The sequence below is a fragment of the Equus asinus genome, chromosome 4 (assembly GCF_041296235.1).
Source record: "Equus asinus isolate D_3611 breed Donkey chromosome 4, EquAss-T2T_v2, whole genome shotgun sequence".
Taxonomy (NCBI): Eukaryota; Metazoa; Chordata; class Mammalia; order Perissodactyla; family Equidae; genus Equus; species Equus asinus.
Genome location: NC_091793.1, coordinates 15,273,621 through 15,297,840, shown reverse-complemented (window position 1 = coordinate 15,297,840; position 24,220 = coordinate 15,273,621). Strand labels below are relative to the sequence as shown.

The window sequence follows — 24,220 nt, the reverse complement described above, 5'->3', positions numbered from 1 at the left end:
TAATTATCTCTTTGCTCCCCATTGTTTCTTATGCTCAGTGCCACCCCTTTCTTTCATGCTATTGAACTGTATCCACAATTATTTTTTTCCAGGAGAGAAGAGTTTGCAGTGTACTCTCTGAGTCCTTGAAAATAGGTAAACACATTTATTGTCCCCTCACAATGAAACTATAATTTGTCTGGATATAGAATCCTAGTATTGAAGTTCTGTTTCCTCAGAACTTTGTAGCTGGTGCACAAACAGGTTCTAGCATTTTCATGTTCTAGATGAGAACGACCAGTGGGAGTGGATCTCCGTTCTTCTTTTAGGCTGTATATATATATGGCCAAACACATGTATTTTTGTCTTTACTCTGGAAGCTTACAGGTCTTTTTAATCCTTTGAGTCATGAATTCCGCGAGGATGGACAGATGTGTGTAGCGTGTGCCATTTCCCCGTTGTTTCTTCTTAGTGCACCCAGGATCCGAAGGCTTGAGTCTTTTCCATTTCAGAGGAAATTCTCTTCTCTTACTTCTTCAATTACATCTTCCTCCCACTCTCCTTTGGGACCCCAGTGGGGTGATATTTCTTCTCCGGGATTCTTACCATTTCCATCTCTCAGTCTCTTTTTGCTCCAAGACTCTTCCCCGGCTTGACCTTCTAATTCACCGGTGTGGGCCTCAGCCATGTTACCCACAGCTGCTTCTGACTTCTATCATTTTAGCAATCATGATCTTTCATTTCAAAGATCTCTTTCTTGTTCTTTAATCCGCCATTTAAAAACCCATGGCCAGTCCTGTCTCATGGGCGCGATGTCCTTTGGCGTCTCTGTGGATGCCAATTAGAAACGTAAGACTCTTCTCTTTCCTGCCTTGATCCTGTGTTGTCAGGGGTTTGTCGACCACCAGGCCGTTTTGGAAATGTCACTGAGAGGATTGAACTGCCCTGTGGGGCCACTTTTTCTGTGGAGAAGCGCATCTTTATCTGCGTCTGATGAAGGGGTCTCAAGTGGCCCTGGTGGCTGCTGCCCTGCTTTTCTCTCTAACTCAGGGGTTGACAATTTTCTCTGTCTATTTTCAGCCCACAAAGTCTCTGTCATATCCACGCAGCTCAGCCGTTGTGGCAGGAGAGCAGCCACAGACAGTGTGTCCGCCAGTGCGCGTGGCTGTGCACTCATATAACTTTACACACACTGGCTGTGGGGTTTGGCCCCGGGGTCACAGCTTGGAATCTCGGCCCTCGCCCATGAGGGGAGCCCTTTGGGTGCATCCTCGCCTTTGCTGGAGTCACTGCTCTCACCTGCCATGTGGAGCCCTGACTAGAGGCTGCCCGGCGGTGGTGAAGGCCGCGGCCAGCTCCCACAGCACCCACCGTGTCCTCCTCTCTGCTGCCCACAGAAGCTTTCTCCTCCAACTGTTAAATGCCAAGTTCTCGGGGTCTGAGGATGACTTATGGGGGAATCAGTGCCTATTCCTTCAACGCTTGGCCGCCTGCTCCAACTTTTCTGAGCAGCACACTTTCTGCATGAGCCCATCTCATCCAGGTTTTGCATTTCAGAATTTTCTCAGAATTTCTGATTCACCAATTCATCTTTTTCTGTTTTCCAATGCTGCTGTTTATTTTTATATTTTAAAATCATTTATGTGGGATTTGGGGAGAAAAAAGAGCTAAGACTGTGAGTTCAGACCATCATGTTGACCTGGAAGTCTTCTGGAAGTCTTTTTTTTATGTTAAAAAAAATAGCTTTGGGCTGGCCCCGTGGCCGAGTGGTTAAGTTCGCGTGCTCCGCTGCAGGCAGCCCAGTGTTTCGTTGGTTCCAATCCTGGGTGCGGACATGGCACTGCTTATCAAACCACGCTGAGGCAGCGTCCCACATGCCACAACTGGAATGACCCACAGCAAAGAATATACAACTATGTACCGGGGGGCTTTGGGGAGAAAAAGGAAAAAATAAAATCTTTAAAAAAAAATAGCTTTACTGAGGCATATTTTGCATATCATATAATCCACCCTTTTCAAGGGTACAATTCAATGATTTAAGCTGTTTTACCAAATTGTGCAACCGTCACCATAGATTGGCTTTAGAACACTTTCGTCCCCTCCTGAAATGACTTTTGGCAGTTGATCTGTTGTGAGGATATACTAAGGCCTGGGGCGGGTCCACATCTCTTGGTTCATCGATCTCCCCGTTGTTTTTGTGGTTGTACCACAGTGTCCTCAGCACTGTTCTTTAAATACGTATTTCCACAGCTGGCAGGGAGAGCTGTCCCTCATTTTCCCTTCGTGTCCAAGTTTCGTTTGCATTATCTCCTGCCAGGATCCCAGGGTCGACTTTGGAACAATATTGTGGAGTTCCGTTGTTTTTAATCAGGACTTCAACTGGGATCGGGCGAAATGTTTGAAGCATTTTGGGAGACCCGGCAGGTTCACAGTGTTCAGACTTCCCGTCAATGGAGCACGTCCTTCCAGGAACCTGAACATTTTCTCAGGAGAGCTTAGTTTTCTCTTCACACAAGTACTGAATATTTTGGGGGCAGTTATTTCTAAGTGTTACACGTCCTTTTTAATCTGTTGCCATTTTGAGTGGGATCTTTTTTCCCCATCGTAGGTACTAACTGGTCATTGCTATAGGAAAACTATAGATTTTAAAATATTCGTCTAGAATCCAGCCAATGTGCTAGACTGTCATCGGTCGTAGGCTGTTTTAGGCTTTTCTTTCTAGGCTGCTTCTCGCAGGTTCTCTGGTGTTTATCTGTGTGTCCTTGAAAGTGCTTCCACCTCGTTTCCAGCCATTATGCCTATTAGGTCTGTTTCATGCTTTGAAACATCCGCTAAAACTTCAGAAAATGGCAAGATGATAGTGCTGAGAGCAGCTTGCGTGGTTCGCGCCTGCCGCTAATGCCTCTGGGGAGAAAGCCGTGCCGTGCTGGTCCCTCCAGAGAGTCCTAGTTTTGCAAGAGACTTCGTGGCCTTGTAGGGACTTCCTCCCGGGCATCCGTGGGGTGGGGGCGGCAGGCAGCCTGTCTGTGTGACTGTGTGTATCGAGGTGAGCCCCCTGGGTCGTGGCATCTGTCCGTGCCGGTGGCGGTTTGGTTCAGTCGGCTAAGAGTTCTTCCCTCAGGCTAGGAGGGTCCCATTTCCTTTCAGCTTCTCAGGGATTTCTGCGGATTATTGTTTCTCTCTCCTCAATCTTTGACCTCCTGTGCTGTCGCCTCCTCCCCTCACTCCCTCACGCTCTGGACCCGGCTCCCACCCCATGGCCCACACTCCCGTCACTTGGAAGTCCCCAGTGACCTCAGGTCTCCAAAGGCCATAGGCGTCCTCAGACACCACACTGGGCGCTCAAATAACCAGTCTCATCCGCTTCTCGAAGCCTCTCTTTCCTCGTCCTGCTCTTCCTTGCGTTTCTCAGCCCTCCTCGGGCGTCTGCGCAGGCTCGTCTCCTTCCCCCTGGATGCTCACGCTGGAGTCTGTCAGGCCCCTGCCAGGGCCCCTCTTCTACTATCTCTCCACGCAGATCCCACTGATGCCGGGGGTCAGGAGCGTCCGCACGCGGGCGGGTCCGGGTTTGGATCTCCCACCGGCACTTCGCCTCTGAGCGTCTGTCCTGCGTGTGCATCTGCCCAGCTGACCCCTCCACGTGCACCTGTCAAAGGTCCCTCACACTCGAACTCCCCAAAGCATCACAGGATCGCTCCCCCTCCTCACCTGTCACCGCCCACACCTGTCCCCCTGGGCTCGATTCCACACCCGGAAAACCCCACGCTCACCCCACGCCACCTCTGCCTGCCCTCCGGCCCCGCCCCTCGGATCCTCACTCAGCATCCCTCACACCGTCCACACCCCCGCCCTCCTGCCTCGGCTCCTCCACGCCCTTCTGCTTCGAGAGATATTTGAGAATTCTTACGGTTTGTATTTTCCTAAGAAAATGTCCCATTTCATTGAGAGTTCAAAATATGTTAACACAGAAGTATGTATTGTACCCTTACAATTGATGCATTTTTGTTTGTCTTCTTTCTCGCTTTTTGAAATACATTCTCTAGAGATTTATCTATTTTCTCACAGAGAACAAAAACCACAGCAATCATCAGATTAACTTTTTAGTACTTTTTCTGCTTTTCTAATTGAGTAAGCTCTACTGTTTCCCTCGTTGGTTTTTCTTGGATTTGTCGTGTTTTATCCAGATAATTTGGGCCAATTTACATTCCCACTAACAATATATTTATTTAATTTTCTTTAGCATCGCATTTAAAACATACCAGGCACCCGACAAATTTTAACTCACTGAATCCTCAGAAAAACCTCATTTTATAGATGAGGAAATTGAGGCTTAGAGAGATCAAGCAAGTTTCCTAAGTTTGTTAATTGATGAAACTGAAATACAGACCTAGACATTCTGGCCCCAGAATCCGTGCTCTTCACCAGCACCCTGAGCTGCCTGTTTCCACACACCCTTATCACCACAGAGTTGACAAATGTCTTGATCTTTGAAAATCTGGTAGAAAAAAATCTCATTTTAGTTTAATTTTCATTTCCCTTACTATGAATAAAGTTGAGCATTTCTTCACATGTTTAAGAGACATGGTTTTCCATTTCTGTGAACTATTCATTCATAACTCTTATCTATTTTTTCATTTTGGCTGTTGACCTTCTTATTGATTTATAGAAGCTCTTTACATATGAAAGTAACTAGTTCCTTTTGTGATAGGAAATGCATACATCTTCCCACTCCTTTACATCTTTCAACTTTTTAAATGTTTTTTACAGTATATAATTTAAGAAATATTTATGTAGTCAAAATTTTCATTTTTTTTATGTGTGTGTATGTGTGCCTGTTTCAATATACTCAGAAGGCATGCCCATCCTGAGATTTAAATAATTCTCTTATGTTTTCTTCTAGTACTTTTATAGTTCCATTTTTCTCATTAAATCTTTGATCCATCTGAAATTTTTTTTCAGCAAGATATAAGGGAGGGATTCAACTTTTTCTCAGACACCGTTTATTGTGTAATTCACCTTTTCTTTTAATTAGATTTTCCTCCCTCATCATATAGTAAATTCCCACATGTCTTTGCGATTTTCTTTTTCTCCTGTTGATCTGTGTATGAATGTACTTGTGCCCCAATGTAAACATTATGATAATCTTAACGTATTCTACTATCTGGTAGGGTTCGTTACTCATTATTCTTTTTCATGACAGCTTTTCAATCAGTTTATTTGGTTCCTCAAAACATTCAGTTGATATTTTTTGTGAGGATAATTGACATCTTGATGTCATCTAGTCTTCCTATCCAAACACATGGGATGTGTATACATATATTTGTAATCTTTTCTGTTTAGTTATATCTTAAAGATTTCTTTTTTTGATAGAGCTTGCACATTTCTTATGTTTATTTGTGTTTTAATATTCCTTTCATTATAGCTTCTAATGAATTTTATTTTAATATGTAAAAGCTATTGACTTCTATATACCAATTTTATGTCAACACCTTTGGTGAATTCTATTTTTATTTTGAACAATTTTTTGTTCATTGTCTTGGAATTTCCAGATATATAATTCTGTCATCTGTAAACAGCAATAGTTTGATCTCTTCTCAATTTTTATATGTCTTATTTTTTATTCCTGTTTGATTGTGTTGGTGAGTATCTCTAGGATAATATTCAGTTATAATGACAATAGTAGATATCTTTGTCTTAACTTTAATGAGAGGATGGTCATAAGTATTTTTCTATTAAACATAATGCTGACCTTCGAGATGAGATAAATATATTTTATCATGTTAAGTGTCCGTGCAGTCATTTTTGAGAAGTTTTAAAAATAAAATGTGGATGTTGAGTTTTTTATCAACAATCTAGCATAAACAGATGATCATATAATTTGTCTTTTGATCTAATAATATGATGAATTATATTAATAAATTTCCTAATATTGAAGCATCCGTGCATTTCTGTACAGAGATGAATGATGTTTCTCTCTATTTTTCCTTGAATTTCCTAAAGATTTTGCTTTATGAATGTTGATGCTTTGTTTTTTGGTGCACAGGTGTTCACGGATGCTAGTCTTCAGTGTGATGGCATCCTTTATCATTATAATGGGCTCTGCTTTTCTCCCTTTAATGCTTTTTGTCCTGAACTCAATCTTATCTAATATTAAGATTCTAAGATTGAGATCCCTGTTTTATTTTTTTCTTCATTTTAATTTTTACCCCAACCTTCCTGAGTCACTTTGTTTTAGATGTGTTTCTTGTATGTGGCACAGATACGGGTTTCATTTTGCGATCTAATCTTAGAGTCATTTTGTTTTCTTTTTATGAATGAAAAGCACACTCTTTGAGACAGGCCTTCAGTTATAAGCAGAGGGTTTGGGCAGACCCCCATCCCTGTCTGGCATGGGCAGTTCTCCAGGAGTGACCACCGTGGAATTTATAGCCAGTGTTTTTCATTTTCTTTTATTAGGTTTAGCTAATATTAGTATCATTATAGAGACATGTTAATAAAATAGGTTTGTTTTAATTCTGTCATGAGTTTTTAGTTATGTTTTTTGTTCAAACTTTAAACATCTTTTACTACACAGTCTGTGTTTTCTTTGTTTTGTGTGTTCCTATTACTTTTGATAATTTAGAATGTGTATGTTTTGAGTAGTTACATTTCTTTTTACTACGTAAAATTCACACGACAAAGTTAACCATTTTAAAGTATATAATTCAGTAGTGGTTATGATTTTTAACTGCACGTTTATAGATTATTTATTGTCATTCTCCATTTGCTTTAGACCAGCAGTTCTCAAATTTTTGGGCCTGTTTACGTTTTTAAAAACCATCGAGGGCCCCAAAGAGCTGTGTTTCTGTGGACAGTGTCTATTGATACTTACTGTATTAGAAACAAAAACTGAGAAATTTTGAAAATATAAATTATTTCATTTAAAATCACAATGATAAACCCATTACATGTTAACATAAATATTTTAATGAAATATAACTATATTTCTAAAACAAAGAAAAATTTAGTAAGAAGAATGGCATTGTTTTACATTTTTGCGAATCTCTTTAGAATTTGACTTAAGAAGACAGATGGATTCTCGTATCTGCTTCTGCATTCAATCTGTTGTAATTTTGTCGTTTGTTTTGAATTTTGAAGAAAACCTGGCTTAACACAAATGTGTAATTGGAAAAGGGAGGAGTATTTTAATAGCCTTTCAGGTAATTGTGGGGTCTCTTCTTTGGCAAGTGGTGGTGTGTTCAAGGTTGGTTGCATTGTGGAATCTGAAACCATATCAAAGAGCTTTTCGTACTCTGTTACATTATAATCTATTTGTCTGTTTTTCGTTTTGGTTGGATCTTTTATGTCTTCATGATTTTGTAACATCATGCATTGGTTATTTGGAAAATGACCCTGATTATGCAGATATTCCAAATGTAGACATATTACATTTACATGTTATCCAGAAATCACGTTTGTTAAACCAAACCAAGGAGATGAAGGACTTACACACTGAAGCTACAAAGCATTGCTGAAGGAAGTTAAAGAAGACACAAGTCAATGGCAAGACATCCCATGTTCGTGGGTTGGAAGACTGAATATTTTTGAGATGTCAGCACTACCCAGAGCAACCTACAGTTTCAGTGCAATTCCTATCAAAATCCCAATGGCTTTTTTTTTTTTTTCAGAAATAGAAAAATTCGTCTTAAAATCCATATGGAATCTAAAGGGAACCCAAATAGCCAAAAATAATTTTGAAAAAGAAGAACAAAGTTGGAGGGCTCACATTTCCTGATTTCAAAACATATTACAAAGCTGCAGTAATCAAAACAGTGTGGTACTGGCATAAAGAAGAACAGATCACTGTAACAGAATAGAGGAAGCCCATAAATCAACCCTCATATATACGGTCAAGCGATCTTCAACAAGCGTGCTAAGACCACTCAATGGAGAAAAGAAAGTCTCTTCAACAAATGATGTTGGGAAAACGATGTCCACATGAAAAAGGATGAAGTTAGACCCTTATCTTTCACCATATACAAAAATTAACTCAAAAAGCATTAAAGACCTAAACATAAGGCCTAAAACTACAAAACTCCTAGAAGAAAACATAAGGGAAAAGCTTTAGGACGTTGGACTTAGCAATGGTTTCTTGGATACGATACCAAAAGCACAGACAACAAATGCAAAAATAGACAGAGCCACGTTAAACTTAGGAGACTTTTGTGCATCAAAGGACACAATTCAGAGAGTTAAAAAAATAGCCTACAGAATGAGAGAAAATATTCGCAAATCATATGTCTGATTAGGGGTTAATATCCAGGATATATAAACAACTCCTACAACTCAATAACAAAAAATCAAATAACCCAATTAAAAAATGGGCAAAGGACTCGAATAGATATTTCTCCAAAGATGATGTAAAAATATAAGTGGCCAACAGGCATATAAAAAGACATTCAACATCACTAATCATCAGAGAAATGCAAAGCAAAACCACAGTGAGATACCAGTGCATGCTTGTTAAGATGGCTACTATTAAAAAAAAAGAAAAAACAAATGTTGGCAAGGATGTAGAGAAATTAGAACTCTTGTGCATTATCAGTGGGGTTGTAAAATGGGTTGAAATAGTATGGCAGTTCATCAAAAAATTAAAAATAGAACTATCATATGTTCCAGCAGTCCCACTTCTGGGTGTATATCCAAAATAATTGAAAGCAGGGTCTCAAAGAAATATTTGCATACCTACGTTTATAGCAGCACTATTCACAATAGCCAAGAGATAGAAGTAACCCAAATTTCCACTGATGGATGAATGGATAAGCAAAATGTGGCCTATACACAACAGAAATTTATTTCTCCTGGATCTGGAGGCTGGAAGTCCAAGATCAGGGTACCAGCGTGGTCACATTCTCTGGGGAGAGTTCTCTTCCTGGATCATCTTCTCGCTGGGTCCTCACATGGTGGAAGGGGTCACGGAGCTCTGTGGGGTCTCTTTTATAAGAGCACTAGTCCCATTCATGAGGGCCCCACCCTCACGACCTAATCACCTCCCAAAGGCCCCCACCTACTAATACTGTCGATTTTGGGGGGCCGGGACTTTAGCATATGAATTGTGGGGGAGGGACACAAACATTTAGACCATAACACATAGAACGTTAAGAAGATGTATATTCAAGTATCAGAACATAATAAAATTAATAATTTTTGCTGCTCATCAAGGACATTTTTTTTTCTGCAAGCACACGGCAGTGAATCACACAGCACCTGCTGGTGTGATTTGGTGTCACTGCCTCGATTGTGCTAAAGACTGGGCCGGTTTTGCCTGCCATTGCATTTGTACCATCAGTGCAAATGTCAACACAGTTGTTGCAGAATAAAAAATGAGATTCATGAAGTTGTTGCACCGTCTGAGTATTTCAGTACCACTTGTGTTTGCTGCCAAGAAGTCACGTAAAGGATCTTCTGAGATGGTAAGTTGGTGCTGATGCAAGATCAACTCAAGCCAATAGCAAGGCCAGCCGTGGAGCGAGTGTTCCATGTGCAAGGCGCAAGTACCGTTCTGCCCACGAACTGGGCATCAGTCTTCACGTCTGCAGTTAAGTATTTATACCACGAGTTACTGTGTCATTGGAAAGTGACAAAGCTGTGATTTCTTCTGCTGGCTTTTTCTCCAGCGCCCTTCAGCACTGCCGGCCGCTCACAACTCTGCCCGTCTCTCGGCTATTGTGCGGCTTCTCCAGCCCGTGGACGGGTAACTCCGGAAGATGCTTCAGTGGCTTTTTCATTTCTACTTTGAAAAACTGTATCAAACAATTTTTGGCTTTTCAAGCTCTCATCATGTCTACATTTAAAACCTTCCATTTCTTTTTCTTTAATCTCTGAGCGATTGGTCTCCAAATGATGCTGCACCTTACCTGAGACTGTTTGAAAATGTTCTGTTGCACAAGACGCCATAGAGTAAAAGTAAGCATTTATAAAGCTGAGGAAATAGCTCTCGTCATATCTTTGTTTCTTACTTACCCTTTCATCCAGGCTCCTCAGAGTACATTCCTCTCGTCATTTTCAGCATCTTTAGACATTGGTGGCGCAGATGGGCACTGAGAAAGGGGCTCTCCTCCTCTTCCTTATGAACCAACAACCCGTCGTTAAATCCAATAAAAATATATTATAAAGAAATTTTAATTTAAAAATAGAATATTACTAAATTCTAAACTAATGTTTTTGATAAAATTTAAAAATTTGGAAAATTTTCCAAAAAATTAAAATATTATTGCAAAACAAGACAATAACAAGAAACATATTTGAATTAAGGAAAAAGGAAAATCCTTTTAAGAACTGATTAGAATTGTCCAAAAATAGGGCAGTCGTCCTTGCGAGGAGTGAATTGCCCATCATCAGAGGTAATCAAGCATCAACTGGACAACAATAGGCTGGGATACTGTGGAGGAGACTCATCGCCCAGTGGGAACTTGGACTCAACGACTCTGAAGCCCTGGTGTCTGCCTTCTGTGCCACCATACGGCCACCCCTCCTAAGGTCTCCAGTGGCCCTCACCTCCAAGTCCACTGTCTGCCCTGCAGCTTTCTCACTACCCAGCCTTTCTGCAGTTCCAGAAGACTTGGAACACGTGCCCCATTTTGAAGCCCCCTCTCCTGAGCTTTGGTGACACCAACACTCTGGGGTCTTCCTCTGCCTCCCCAGCCGTCGAGCTCTGTTGCGTCCACCCCCTACCCCGAAGCTGGAGGCCTTCCTCAAGCGGGGTCCCCAGGCGTTCTCCTCCAGAGACCTCAGCTTCCCTCCGATTGGAGCTTTCTGAGTGGCTGCAAAGAAAGGAGAAGCCACGTCTTCACGGACTCTGAGATCCAGTCCAGAGATGAGGGCTGTCTCAGGGAGAGAGAAGCCCCCGGGGGGCACAGCTTCCAGCCGGAGGGGACAGGGCTGTAATGACAGTCAGCGCCACGCCCGGTGGCAGTGCCCCTGGCGCCATCGCTGTGCACAGCCTTGCACACATCTCCCCTGTCAGCCCCTCAGCGGCCCAGAAGGTGAGCGTGCCCTCATCTTTGCAGAGCTGAGGAGCTGGGGCTCCAGGCGAGGAGGGGATTTGCCCCCGATCCCTCAGCTGGAAGGGGGCAGAGCTGGGACTTCACTGCGGGTGGTCTCCCTCATAAGCCTGTGCTTTGGATGCGTAGACCCTGCAGAGCTGGGGAGGAAGTGGAATGCATTCCAGGCTGAGGAAGCTGCAGTTGAGGCAGGAGGGCACAGCGTGATGAGGGAGTGGGTCCCACTCCGCTGGGGGTGAGGCGCTGGGCCCTGCTGGGGGAAACCAAAACAGAAGTTAGTGATCCCAGGGGACGGCCTCATGGCAGGTGGCAGAGGGGGTGAAGGGACACTGAGGGGCAAGCCCTGGGGACATGACCTGGGAGGTACACCTTTGGGGTTGGAATGACATCCTACTGGTTAACTGCTGCCGATTCGGGGGGAGTTCCTTCTCTTCTCCTGTCCCTCACCTGTGGGATGGGGCTCGCTATCCCCACCTCGTCAGGCGGCCGTGGGAATGAAACGGCACGATGTGAGTGGAGGAGGCAGCCCACGGCTCGGGAGGGGCAGGCACAGGGCACAGGGCTTCTCTCCTCCCGCCTTGGAATGTTTTCCTCTCAGAACATGGTCTTCCTTTACAGGATCTGAGCACCCTGCATATAAATGACAGCCGACATGGGATTTCTCTTGCTTTAGCAGTGAGAAAAACAGGCTTCAATTACTCAGTGTGCGTTTCCATTCAAAATGCATGGTTGCTATAGCAAAGTTCAGCGACCTGGAACTTGGGCACACGTGCCGGACGTCAGACTCTGCTGGGACACGATGACAGCTCTGCTGTCGACAGACCCAAGAGGCTCCACGAGGGAGGCACATTCAGAGGCTGAATGAGGAAGTGGCGCCCGAAGCGCTGGGTTGCAGAACCACTGCATTCCCTCAGCCCAGCTGCCTCCTGGGAAGGGGACCCTTGGCATTCTGTCTTTCCTGATGTGTCCACTGCCCTTGACGTTTCCGCTGGCCCTGGCAGAGGGGCCCTGAAAAGAGAGGGCATTCAATAGTTTTTCTTAAAAGGAAGGAGCCAAAAGATAAAGGTTTGTTCTTGTCTTTGACCTACAGAGACTTTGAGACTAAAGAATACTTCTAACAACATGAAGGCAAGCTCTTATAGAACTAAAACGGGATTGATACTTTCAAAATCGCTGGTTAAGAATGAAAGCCCCAAATTACCATATTAATACGTGCAAAAAAATTTTAAGAAAAGAAAGAACACAAGAAATAAGCACAAAACCCAAAAAGCATAAAACAAAGGTCTAGCAGATCAAATATATTCATTTGGGTCATAAAAAAAAGGTAGGCTCACTGTCTTTACTAAAGAAAAAAGAGCTCTCAAATCGCGTTTAAAAATACTCCCCTATGAATCTGCCCACTCACCACCCACTGATGCATCCATCCACCCATCCATCCACCCACCCATCCATCCACCCACCCATCCACCCTCCACCCATCCATCCACCCACCCATCCACCCTCCATCCATCCATCCACCCTCCACCCATCCACCCATCCACCCACCCATCCACCCATCCACCCATCCATCCACCCACCCATCCACCCATCCACCCACCCATCCACCCACCCATCCATCCACCCACCCATCCTCCCATCCACCCATCCATCCATCCATCCATCTTTGAATCCTGAAGTGGACCCTGGAGCAGCCCTGTGAGCCAGCTCCAGCCCCACTCTACTGTGGTCTGAGGCAGTCCTGACTGCCCTGGGACCTGGCAGAAGACACACCTGTCCATGCTCCTGGTAGCATGAATCTGTTCATCCATCCATGAATGAATCTATCAATTCCTCCATTAATCCACCCATTCATCCACGATCCATCCAATCATTTGTTAAAACACTTCCTGAGCATCCCTCTGTGCCAGGCCCCACAATTCAGAGAAGGTTCTGCTGTGGTTCTTACCCTTGAGTCTTTCAGAGTGTACTTCGTGAAGTCCAATCTGTAAACAGACTTATTAACAAGATGTAGTCAGTGTAGTGGGGGCCCGATGGAGGGCATGTCTGCTGGGGAATCAGGAGAGCTTCCTAGAAGAGGTGAATTGTGTAAGCTGGGCCTTAAGAGATGACTGAGCTCATCATTCAGTGGGGAAGAGGGCCTCCCAGTCACACAGAACAGAGGCATCCATACTGTTGGCATGGAGTGTGGAAAGACCCCGATGTGGACCTGGAGTACCAGAGCACAAGGCTGAAAAAGTTTGGGATGGGGGCAGATCCTGGGGGAGGGTCTCTGTGTTTTCAGCCTGAGTAGTTTGGGCTCCATCTTGTGGGCAGTGGGGAGCTCTAAAGTCTTTACACGGAGCGACCTGATCACATTTGCCTCTTATAAATGTTGCCGGGCCTGTGGCAGTGTGGAAGATGGAACGGAGGAGGCAAGTCTGGAGCCGAGAGGTAGGGGAGGTGGTTGCCATGGCCCAGGCGAGAGATGGTGGGGGCCTGGGTCACAGCATGGCAGTGAGGGTCCCAAATCCTCAGCATGTTAGGAAGACACATCTGGCAAAGCCTGTGAGCATATGGGTCAGGTGGTTGCTATGGAAACATCAGAAGTCTCTCTTCCGACCTGTACAGGGTGGGCACGGAGCAGAGCAACGTTTACCTTGGGTTTTATAGGCATGAAGGTGGAGCTGGGCTGCCTTAAATGAATATGGCCAATGAGATGTGTGTCACCGCTCTTCTCTGAGTGACACTTTGCCCAGAGAAGGCCATTGTGTCAGGGATGAGCAGAGATGGAGCAGCCCTTTTTATCCTGAGGGTGGGATGGGGAGGCATCAAGTTCATTAAAGCCGTTTAGGTCAATTACACCAGTGGGACAAATGACCTTACATAAGTCTGCATTGCATCAGTCACTTGTCAGCAGAAATGTGTGACAAGGATGGAGAGCAGGAGAGACTCTCAATTCCAGGGCAGGAGTATCCCTTTCAGAGCACCTATTGCAACTTTATTTGATGGGTGAAAAAAATAGTAACAAAATAATGGTAATAGTGATGGTGATGATGATAGTGATCGTGATGATAGCGACGATGATGGTGGAGGTGATGCTGATGATGGTGGTGATGGTGATCGTGATGATAGTGATGATGTTGGTGAGGGTGATGGTGGTGATGGTGATGGCAACGATGGTGCTGCTGCTGACGGTAGTGATCATGGTGATGGTGATGGTGCTGATGGTGGTGGTGGCGATAGTCATGAGGTTGATGATAGTGATGGTGATGATGATAGTGATGATGCTGATAGTAGTGATGGTGATGATGGTGACAACGATGATGGTAATGATGATCATGATGATGACAATGAACATTTATATTTGCCTACAATTTGCTAGTCACTATTCTAAACACTTTATCTAAATTAACTTTTTTACTCTCATAAAGGCCTTCTGATGGGCTATTGTCATTCCCACTTTACATGGGGGCAACTTGCAGCACAGAGAGGCTAATGTGACTTGCCCAGTTTACACAGTGCACTAGGGGTAGAGAAGGAGCCGGCGCCACCCAGCATTCTCACTATGCAGCAGTTTATTTAGAAGGCAGAAAACGTTTTGGGAAAAAATGTTAGCCCTCAGGAAAGGATAAGAACCGGGGTTATTCCAAGTGGCTGGTGATTCTGCAGAGAAGTTGAGCCCAGATCTGTGCCTCGGCTGGTACCCCAGGCATCGTGTGGAAGATGGGAGGGAGAGGCAGTGAGGATGGCGAAGGCTTAGAGAGTCAAGCTCCAAACCACCTACGCTCTGTGTGCTTCTAGGGGAAGAGAGGGAGCTTTTGGCTCAATACAAAGGCAATCCTTCTACCCCAAGGATCTGGGCAAATAACCAAGGGGTCTGGTGAGCTTCCTGCTTTCAGAGGTGAGCGAGTAGAGTTTAATGATCATGGTCTAAGGGGTGCGGCTTGGCAACTTCGGTGGTCCCCTTCAACTTTGGGATTCTGTTGTCTTTGTTTCCCGGATGGGGAAGCTGAGGGTCAGTGAGGTGACTTGTCCACGGACGCACAGACAGTAAGACTTGGATGCCATACCGGGACTCTTTCCATGTGGCCACTGCTCAGAGCTGGCAGATGGGAACACTTCTTCCTCACCCCTCATGTTTCCATGGGGAGGGACATCCTTTTGTGTAGCCCCTCTGGACCCAGGTGAAGCAGGGAGCAGTTGTTCTGCAGACTGTAAGGGCCTACCCGGCCCGACCTGGCCTCTGCCAGGATCTCAGGAACCAAGTGACTCATCAGGGAGGGCATCCAGGCAGGCCATGGGGTACAGAGGCACAGCCTTTGGGGTCAGATGCTGTGTGATGTTGGGCAGACCAATTAGCTGCCCTGAGCACGGCTTCCTCACCTGTAAAGCAGGACTGTCTTGAGGATGAGGCCCAGGTTGTGGGAGCTCATGGAGTGTTAGTTGAATGAATAAACGATGGCCCAGAGATGAGTCTGTACTGTAGTGCCCTGGCTGGGGAATTTCCCTCAAGGACTTTCTGCTCCTCTGAGGCCCCCTGGGGCATCACAGGCTGAGGGGCTGGAGGGTCCCTCCGTGCTCCTTCCTCAGAGAGTCTGAGCACCCTGGCTCTGCCCTGGGATGGGGCACCTGCGTGAGGGTCCCTGCTCCCCTCCTACACCCCTGCACCTGTATGGGGGGGGGTCTCTGCTCCCCTCCTACACCCGTGCATCTGGGTGAGGGTCTCTGCTCCCCTCCCACACCCCTGCACCTGCGTGAGGGTCTCTGCTCCCTTCTCCTCCCCCGCCAGCCCCGTCCACCGTTTCTCATTGCAGCCGTCCATCCTTCACATTTCCTGGCTCCCTGTTCATCTAAACAGCTGGTGCTATTTGTTCTGGGTGATTTCCCTTATTTATTGCCACATTTTCGGGAGGCACATAACTCTGTCTTCCAACCATTTTACTGCGGCCTCTTTAAATTGAAACAATTGATCAGGCCTCTGCTTTTCTCCCTTTTGTTCCTGTCCCTCCTCCCAGCTGCCCACCCCACCCCTTCTCTTTCAAGCAGCAATTAAATTTAAATCCATTTTCTCTGAAGAAAATAATTAATCACAGCCCCAGGCCCAGCAGTGCCCCAGAGTCAAGGGGACGTCGCTGGACGCACGGGGCTGGACAGAAGGGCAGCTGGCTCTGCTCCTTCGTGGGGCCTGAGGCCCCGGCCTAGCTCAGGCCCAGGGCAGATTCTGAGCAGGATGGACAGAGGCTGCATAGGTCTCAGGGAGTGTGGCCAGCGTGGAATGTGATCACAGGGGGCTGGCGGTCAGGGCAGGACGTGCAGGTTGTGCACTGGCTAGAGATGAGCTTGAGATTGTTGCCTTAACAAGTCTCAGGGTTCCCTGTGAAAACTTCCTGGGGTGTCTGAGTTCCAGGCAAAGCCCTGACAGAGGGCACGAGCGAGCCTTTGGCATAAGGACAGTGAGGGTCTTGTCACTGCTGGTCTTTCCCTCTTTGTTTCCGCTACGAGGAAGCTGAGGGCCAAATTTACAGCTGGGATTGAAGAACTGCTCCTGAGCCCGAGTCACCCTGTCGCCCGCTCTGCCTGCATCCCCTCCCTCAGCTGCCATCACGGGTGCAGTCCTTGACCTTCGCCGAGTACCCCCGAGTCCATGAGCCCGCTCTCACCTGCCGGGAGCCCCAGCGAGCTGGTGAACCCTCAGACTGCTGTGTTTAAAAAGGAGGCAGTGATGTCGTGCGTGTCACTCCTGTTTGGAGACCCCTGAGAGATGTGCTGTAAACCAGCCAGCTCCATATGGCCAAGGAGACGGGGCCCCGAGAGGGGAGATGCTGGCTCTGAAGAGCCAGGACTGAAGGCCCAACAGGCTCCTGGGTCCCGGCAGGTGGGGGGCCCAGCTGGGGTCTGCCCGCCGCCCTGTGAGGCCGAGCAGGGTGCCTCTCCCTCCTCCTGCCTGCAGAGAGGCAGGCGCTGGCTTCCAGGCTCTTCCTAAGGAGCTCTTGTCTGGTCCTCCGAGGGTAACCCAGGAGGAAGCAGGCTCGGCACCTGTCCACAGGAAGTTACATCAGCCTCTGACGAGGCCCTGGCATGTCTACTTTGCCCTTTGCAGAACAGAGACAGGAGGAAATTCTTAATGTGGACCCGTGAGCAGAGCACACCTTTGAGGCTGACCCCGCACAGGGAGAGCCCCTCCTCTCCCCGCCTCCCATTGCCCACTCCTGCATCCCAGATTCGGTCTGTTCATTCGCTGGAGATGGGCGGCCCAGGCGGCTGCCCCGGCCCCGGGAGCTGCCGCAGCCCTGGTCAGCAGGAGGAGAGGAACCTGCGGCTAAAGGCAGTTCTCCAGGGTGAGCACGGGGCACAGGAGTCAGCTCACCAGTCCCATTCCACAGGGAGGAAACAGGCTCAGAGAGGTTGGTAACACACTCAAGGGCGCAGAGCCCAAAGTGCCCAAACCAGATCTGACGTGAGGTGTGGTCTCCTTTCCCTCCCACCCCTGCCAAGGCCTGGGTGACCATGAGAGCACGCCCGGCGACAGCAGCCCCAGGGGCTCCCCAGAGCCGCTCTTGAGAAGCACCTGCGAGCAACACCTGGGAGACCCTGCCTCTGGCCGCGTGGTGCCGCTGCTCTGAAGGCCCCTTCCCGGCAGTGCCGCTACCCGCCACCCCAAGGCCACCGCGGAGCTGAAGCCGTCCCGGGCGCGTAGCACGCAGGCCCCCGACATGGAGGACGGCACCGTGTGTGTGCGTTCTGTGCGGCTGGCTCCTTTCGCTCTCTGTGGCGGAGACGGCTGTGTTGTTGCAGGTACCCGCCGCGGGTCCCCTTACTGCCGAGTCCCCACCACTGCATGGACTGTGACTGGGTTTATCCAGTCCCCTGTTGGGGGGCAGCTGGATTGTTTCCCGTTTCTCGCTGTTATGAGAATTTGCTCTGGAGATCGTATGGCGTGGAATTGCTGGTTCATACGGTAAACACCTGCTTAACTCTAGCGTATACTGCCAAGCCGTTTTCCAGAATGGTTTCCCCGTTTACATCCCCGCCAGCAGTGGAGGAGAGTCTGGCGGTCCCACCTCCTCCCCGACACTCCCCACTGTCAGCCTTTTCATGGCTAACCCTTCTGGTGACTGTGAAATGGTATCTAGTGTGGTTTTGATGCCCCTTCCCGGGGGACTAAGGAGCGTGAGCACTTCACATGTCCTTATTGGCTCTGAGTCTCTCCATTGTTGTGAGTTGCCTATTCAAGTGTTTTGCCCATTTTGAATTGGTTATCTTTGTATTATTGATTTATGGCAGTTCTTTATATATTATGCTTTTGAGTTTCTTGTCAGATATGTGTCTTGTGTATTTTTCTTAACTCGTGGGTTGCTTTTCATTAATGATGTCTTTTTGATGAGCAGAAGTTTTAAATTTTGATGAAGTTAAATTTATATCTTTCTTGCATGATTGCTTCTTTGTGTCCTCTCTGAAAAATATTTGTCTACCCCCATATTGTGAAGCTATCTTCCCTTATTTTCCTCTAGAAGATTAATTGTTCTACCTTTCACCTTTTGGTCAATAAGGCGCCTTGAATTCATACTTGTGTCTGGTATGAGAGGGGTTGCAGTCTATTTCACGCACACAGCTGGCTGGTTGTCCTGCTTACGTTTGGGGAAAAGTCTTTCTCTTGCCGATTTCCTTCATCTACTCAATCTCCCTGGTGCCTCAGTTGACTGTACACATGCATCTGTTTCTGGATTCTGTTCAATTTCATTGATCTATTTGTCTGTCTTTGCACTAATATCACACCATCTTAATTATTGAAGCTTTATGGTAAATCTTGAAATCAGAGCGTGTTCTCCAACCTTATGCTCTTTTTCCAAGCTTTTCTTGGGTATTCTAGGCCTTTTCTGTTCCCAGATTAAATTTAGAATTAGCTTTGCAATTTCTCTGAGAAGCCTGCTGAGATCTTATTGGGGTTGGATGGACTCTGTAGGCTAGTTTAGGGTGAATAGACATCATGACAATATTGCATTTCCTAGTCTGGGCATGTGGCTTACTTATGCATGTCTTTGCACAAGTTACTTCCCCTCAGCATGTTTTATAGTTTATAGCGCAGAGGGCTGGCTTATCTTTCATTAGGTGGATTCTTACGCATTTGATGTGTTTTGATCCTGTTATAAGTGGTATTTAAAATTTTCACTTTCCAATTGTTCATTACTAATATATAGAAATAAGATTAATTTTTGTATATTGACTTTATATTTTGCAATTTTGCTAAATTTGCTTGTTAATTTTAATAGTTTTTGTTGTAGATTCCTTAGGATTTCTGTACACACAGTCATGTCTGCCCATAAAGACAATTTTACTTCTTCCTGTTCACTCTTTTTGCCTTTTCTTTCTTTCTTTTTCTCACCTCACTGCACCAACCAGCAACCAACCCCCCCCCCGCCCCTGCCCGCCTGGTAGTGCCGAGTGGAAGGAGTGCAGGAGGACGTTTGCCTCGTTCCTAATCTTATGGTGAAAATACTCGATATTTCATCACTAAGTGTGATGTTAGCCTTAGGGTTTTTTTGTAGATACTCTTTATTAGGTTGAGGAAGTTTCTTCTATTCCAGTTTGCTGAGAACTTTCTTTTCAGTCGTGAATGGGTGTTGAATTTCATCACTTGCTTTCTCTGAATCTATTGAGATGATATTTTTCTCCTTTATTCTGTTGATTTGGTGAATAACATTGAGTTTTAAATGTTAAACCAACCTTGCACCTTAGACAAATTCCACTTGTTTATCACACACACACACACACACACACACACAGAGGTGTTTTTCCAAAGATTGGCACCTGAGCTAACATCTTTTGCCAATCTTCTTCCTTTTCTTCTTCTTCTTCTTCTTCTCCCCAAAGCCCCCCAGTACATAGTTGTATATTCTAGTTGTGGGTCCTTCTGGCTGTGCTGTGTGGAATGCTGCCTCAGCATGGCTTGATGAGAGGTGCCATGTCTGCGCCCAGGATCTGAAATGGTGAAACCCTGGGCCGCCGAAGCGGAGGGCGTGAACTTAATCACTCAGCCCCAGGGTCAGTTCTTCACACAGTGGTTTTGATTTACTAATACTTTATTGAGAATTTTTTTTTTTTTTTTTTAAAGATTGGCACCTGGGCTAACAGCTGTTGCCAATCTTTTTTTTTTTTTTTTGCTTTATTTCCCAAACCCCTGCCCTGATACATAGTTGTATATCTTAGTTGCAGGTCCTTCTACCTGTGGGATGTGGGACGCCACCTCAATGTGGCCTGACGAGCGGTGCCATGTCCGTGCCCAGGATCCGAACCCTGGGCTGCCGCAGCGGAGCGCACAAACTTAACCACTCGGCCATGGAGCCGGCCCCAAGAAAATTTTTATTTCGTTTTATTTTTTATTTTTTAATTGCAGTAGCATTGGATTATAACATTATATAGCTTTCAGATGTACATCGTAATATATTTCGAATTCTGTGTAGATTATATCAAGTTCACCACCCAAAAACTGATTATAGTCCATCCCCTCACACATGAGCCAAAACACTCCTTTTGCCCTCCCCACCCCCTTCCCTTATGGTAACCACCAATCCAATCTCCATTGCTACGTGTTTGTTGTTGTTTTTATCTTCTACTTATGAGTGAGATCATATGGTATCTGACTTTCTCCCTCTGACTTATTTCACTCAGCATAATACCCTCAAGGTCCATCCATGTTGTCATAAATGGCCAGATTTCATCATTTCTTATGGCTGAGTAGTATTCCATTGTGTATAAACAATACATCTTCTTTATCCATTCGTCCCTTGATGGGCACCTAGGTTGCTTCCAAGCCTTGGCTATTGTGTATAAGGCTGCAATGAACACAGAGGTGCAAGTATCTTTATGCCTTTGCGTTTTCAAGTTCTTTGGATAAATACCCAGCAGTGGAATAGCTAGATCATATGGTAGATCTATTCTTAATTTTCTGAGGATTCTCCATACTGTTTTCCATGGTGGCTGCACCAGTTTGCACTCCCACCAGCAGTGTACAAGGGTTCCCTTCTCTCCACATCCCCTCCAACACCTGTTGTTTCCTGTCTTGTTAATTATAACCATTCTGACCAGAGTGAGGTGATACCTCATTGTTGTTTTGATTTGCATTTCCCTGATAGCTACTGATGTTGAGCATCTTTTCATATGCCTGTTGGCCATCCGTATATCTTCTTTGGAGAAATCTCTGCTCAGATCTTTTGCCCATTTTTTAATTGGATTGTTGGCTTTTTATGTTGTTTAGATGAATGAGTTCTTTGTATATTTTGGATATTAACCCCTTATCTGATATGTGGTTTGCAAATATCTTCTCCCAATTATTAGGCTGTCTTTTCGTTTTGTTGATGGTTTCCTTTGCTGTGCAGAAGCTTTTTAGTTTGATGTAGTCTGAAAATTTTTATATCTATGATTTTAAGAGGTATTGTGTGTAATTTTATTTTGTTTTTCTTTTATACACTCTGACAATCTTGCTGCCAATTGGACTGTTTACTACATTTACATTTAAATAAGTTACTGATAAAGTTGAGTTTAGATCTACTTTCTTGCTATTCCTTTTCTATTTGTACCATCAGTTCCCTGCTTCTTTACTTCTTTCTCTTGAATTAACTGAGTATTTTTAAGTGTTCCATTGTGTGTCTTCTCCTGGCCTTTTGATACCTCTTTTCTTGAAAGTGGTTGCTCTTGGTATTACAACACGAATCGTTAATGCCACAGTCTACCTTGCATCACTGTTACACCTCTTCAAGCACAATATAATCGTGTGTTGCTTTACAATGGGGATACCGTCTAAGAAATGTGTCATTAGGCCATTTTGTCATTACACAAACACCATAGTATACTTACACAAACCTAGATGGTGTAGCCTATTACACACCTAGGCTCTGTGGTTCTCATTTCTTGGGACCACCATCATATATGCGGTCTGTCATTGACTGAAATGTTGTTAGGCAGCACATGACTGAATAAGAATGTTATGACACTATAATTCCCTTTAACCCCTCATACCCTTTGTGCTATTATTGTCATGTTTATTTCTACATGTTATAGATCCCATAGTGTGAGAATATTGTTGCTTTAAACAGCCAATAATCTCTGTTCATTCATTCTGATCATATTTTCCTCTAAACTAGTTAACGAATCTACAATAAAAATTTAAGGTGGTTGTGTGCTAATTCCAACAACATCCATGCATCTCCTTCTGTTGACTGTTTTTTCTCTTGATTGTTGGTCACATTTTCAGCCAAGAGTCCAGCTGAGCTTGGGCTGGCCTCACCTTGAATTAGTTTTAGTTCATCTCTAGTTTCAAATGCACTGAGGGTGGGGTCGGGTCCTTTCCTTCTGCAGGCCCCAGGAGGCTATGTTGATCTCTCTTTGCCCTCAGCCCCAAGCTCCAGTTTCTGTTGCAGCCTCCACGGTGGGGCTGATCTCTGTGGTGTGTCAGGAGTTGAACTCATTGGGGGGGTTCAGTTACAGCTCTGAGTAGTTTCAGTTCACCCATGGATTCAACTGTTTTCAGGATAAAGACAGACACCCTTTCGTCCCCAGCAGGGCCCTAGAATCTAAACACCACCAAACTTCAAGATCTCTCCCTGCCTTCCAACCTCACCCCCACCTGCCTCTGACATAGCATTGTCAGGTGATGGGGACTATTTTTACGTTTGGGGCTTTTTCAAATTCCAGTCTGTCCTTCAAGCCCACAGGACTTAAAAAATTTGGCTGCTTTATCTTTGAGCTTGAAGTCTCTTTGCCTCTGTAGGCAGAGGAGTGGGTCTCAGACTTGGTGACCACCCTGGATATGCCGGCAGACGTTGGTCTTTGCTCACCTATGAAGGCCTTGTCTTTCTCTGGAATTTGTTTCATTTAGACTTTTTTTGCATTTATAGCTCTTTGAAGGCTTATAAAGTGTAATTATGTACTTTATGTGGTGTTTTCTTGCTGTCATGGTGGAGTAATGATCTTTATCTTCTACATCCTAACTAGAAGCAGAACTTCACTGCAAACACAGTTTTTGGTGCATTGCTGGAAAATGAGAGACTTCACTAAGGGAAAAAAGTAGGAGAAAAAAGACTCTGAGCATTAACGGAGGGTGAGTGTCAGCACTGTCCCTGCGGGAAACATTCCAGGGTGTGTGCCTCCGGGGGCCTGTGATCTGGGGAGTCCTTGAGTCGCCAGCAAGATCAAGGAGCTGACCCAATTTCCATAATAGTAATGATAGCAATGCTATTTTCCTTTATTATTTTATTCAGTGCTCGTGGCTCCCTGTGAGAAGAGCATGCTGAGTCTGGATCGCGTCCACTTTACAGATGAGGACAGTGAGGCACAGAGGGGAACGTGTGCAAAGGCACGTAGCTGAATGGGGGCAGAAGCTACATGAAGATTTGGAGTCCTTGGGTCCTGCTGCAGCCTCTTTCCTCCAGGGAGCGCTGTGCGTATGTGTCCTGGGACAGCCCCATCGCAGAGCCCTGAGTTCCTGGAGGCACCACTGGAAAGAAAGCCAGACTGAGGACCCAGGAGATGGCATTGTCTTCTGAGCCCTGCAGACAGGAAACATCCCAAAGGAGACGCCGGAAGTATTTTTTCTCTGCTGCCAAATTCAGTCCTGGTTCTGTATGGACTCGTTGACCCATTTGGGGCAGATGGAGGAGCTGTCATGGTGAGCTGAGGCAGGGGTCAGGGCCAGCTGCAGCTCCATCATTACTCGAGCCAAGGCAGGGCCCTCAGGAGAGACCGCTTTCCCTGAGAGTTCAGATACAGCGGTGGGGCTGAGTCTCTGTCTGGGAGGGGAGCTCAGGTGGCTGATGAACCTTCTGTCCATTTGCCATCAGGGTGAAATGGGAAGGGAGCTCCGACAGAGCCAATGGGAGGCAGAAATCTGGCCCTGGGGGAGAATCTGGAGAAACAGGACCGGAGGCAAGAGAATGTCTTCTCCCTCTGCACCAGCCCACGAGTCTGATTTATTTCTGCAGAAACGCATTCGAGGGACGAGATGTACCAAACGAGCAAGCAATAAGAATGCAGAGATTTGGGGCTGACCTGCACTCACAAAGAGCCTGCGTTCTGAATAGCCCTTTTGTTCAGTGTGGCCGTGATGAAAGAGAGAGTTGGCAGGAGACGCCCAGAAAGGGCTGTGACTAAGTGTCCATTCTAAGTGGAGCATTTTAATCGAAAATCGATGTAATTTATTTGAATAAAAATGTGTGTTCTTGCAC

At 45.8% G+C, this 24,220-nt stretch overlaps 1 long non-coding RNA gene across 1 annotated transcript; it reads left to right on the top strand.

The window, feature by feature from the left end:
• Positions 1-24,220, top strand: LOC139045016 (uncharacterized). The gene is made up of 3 exons (XR_011502516.1): positions 1-135; positions 22,992-23,097; positions 23,258-24,220. It is a non-coding gene; the product is annotated as an uncharacterized lncRNA (long non-coding RNA).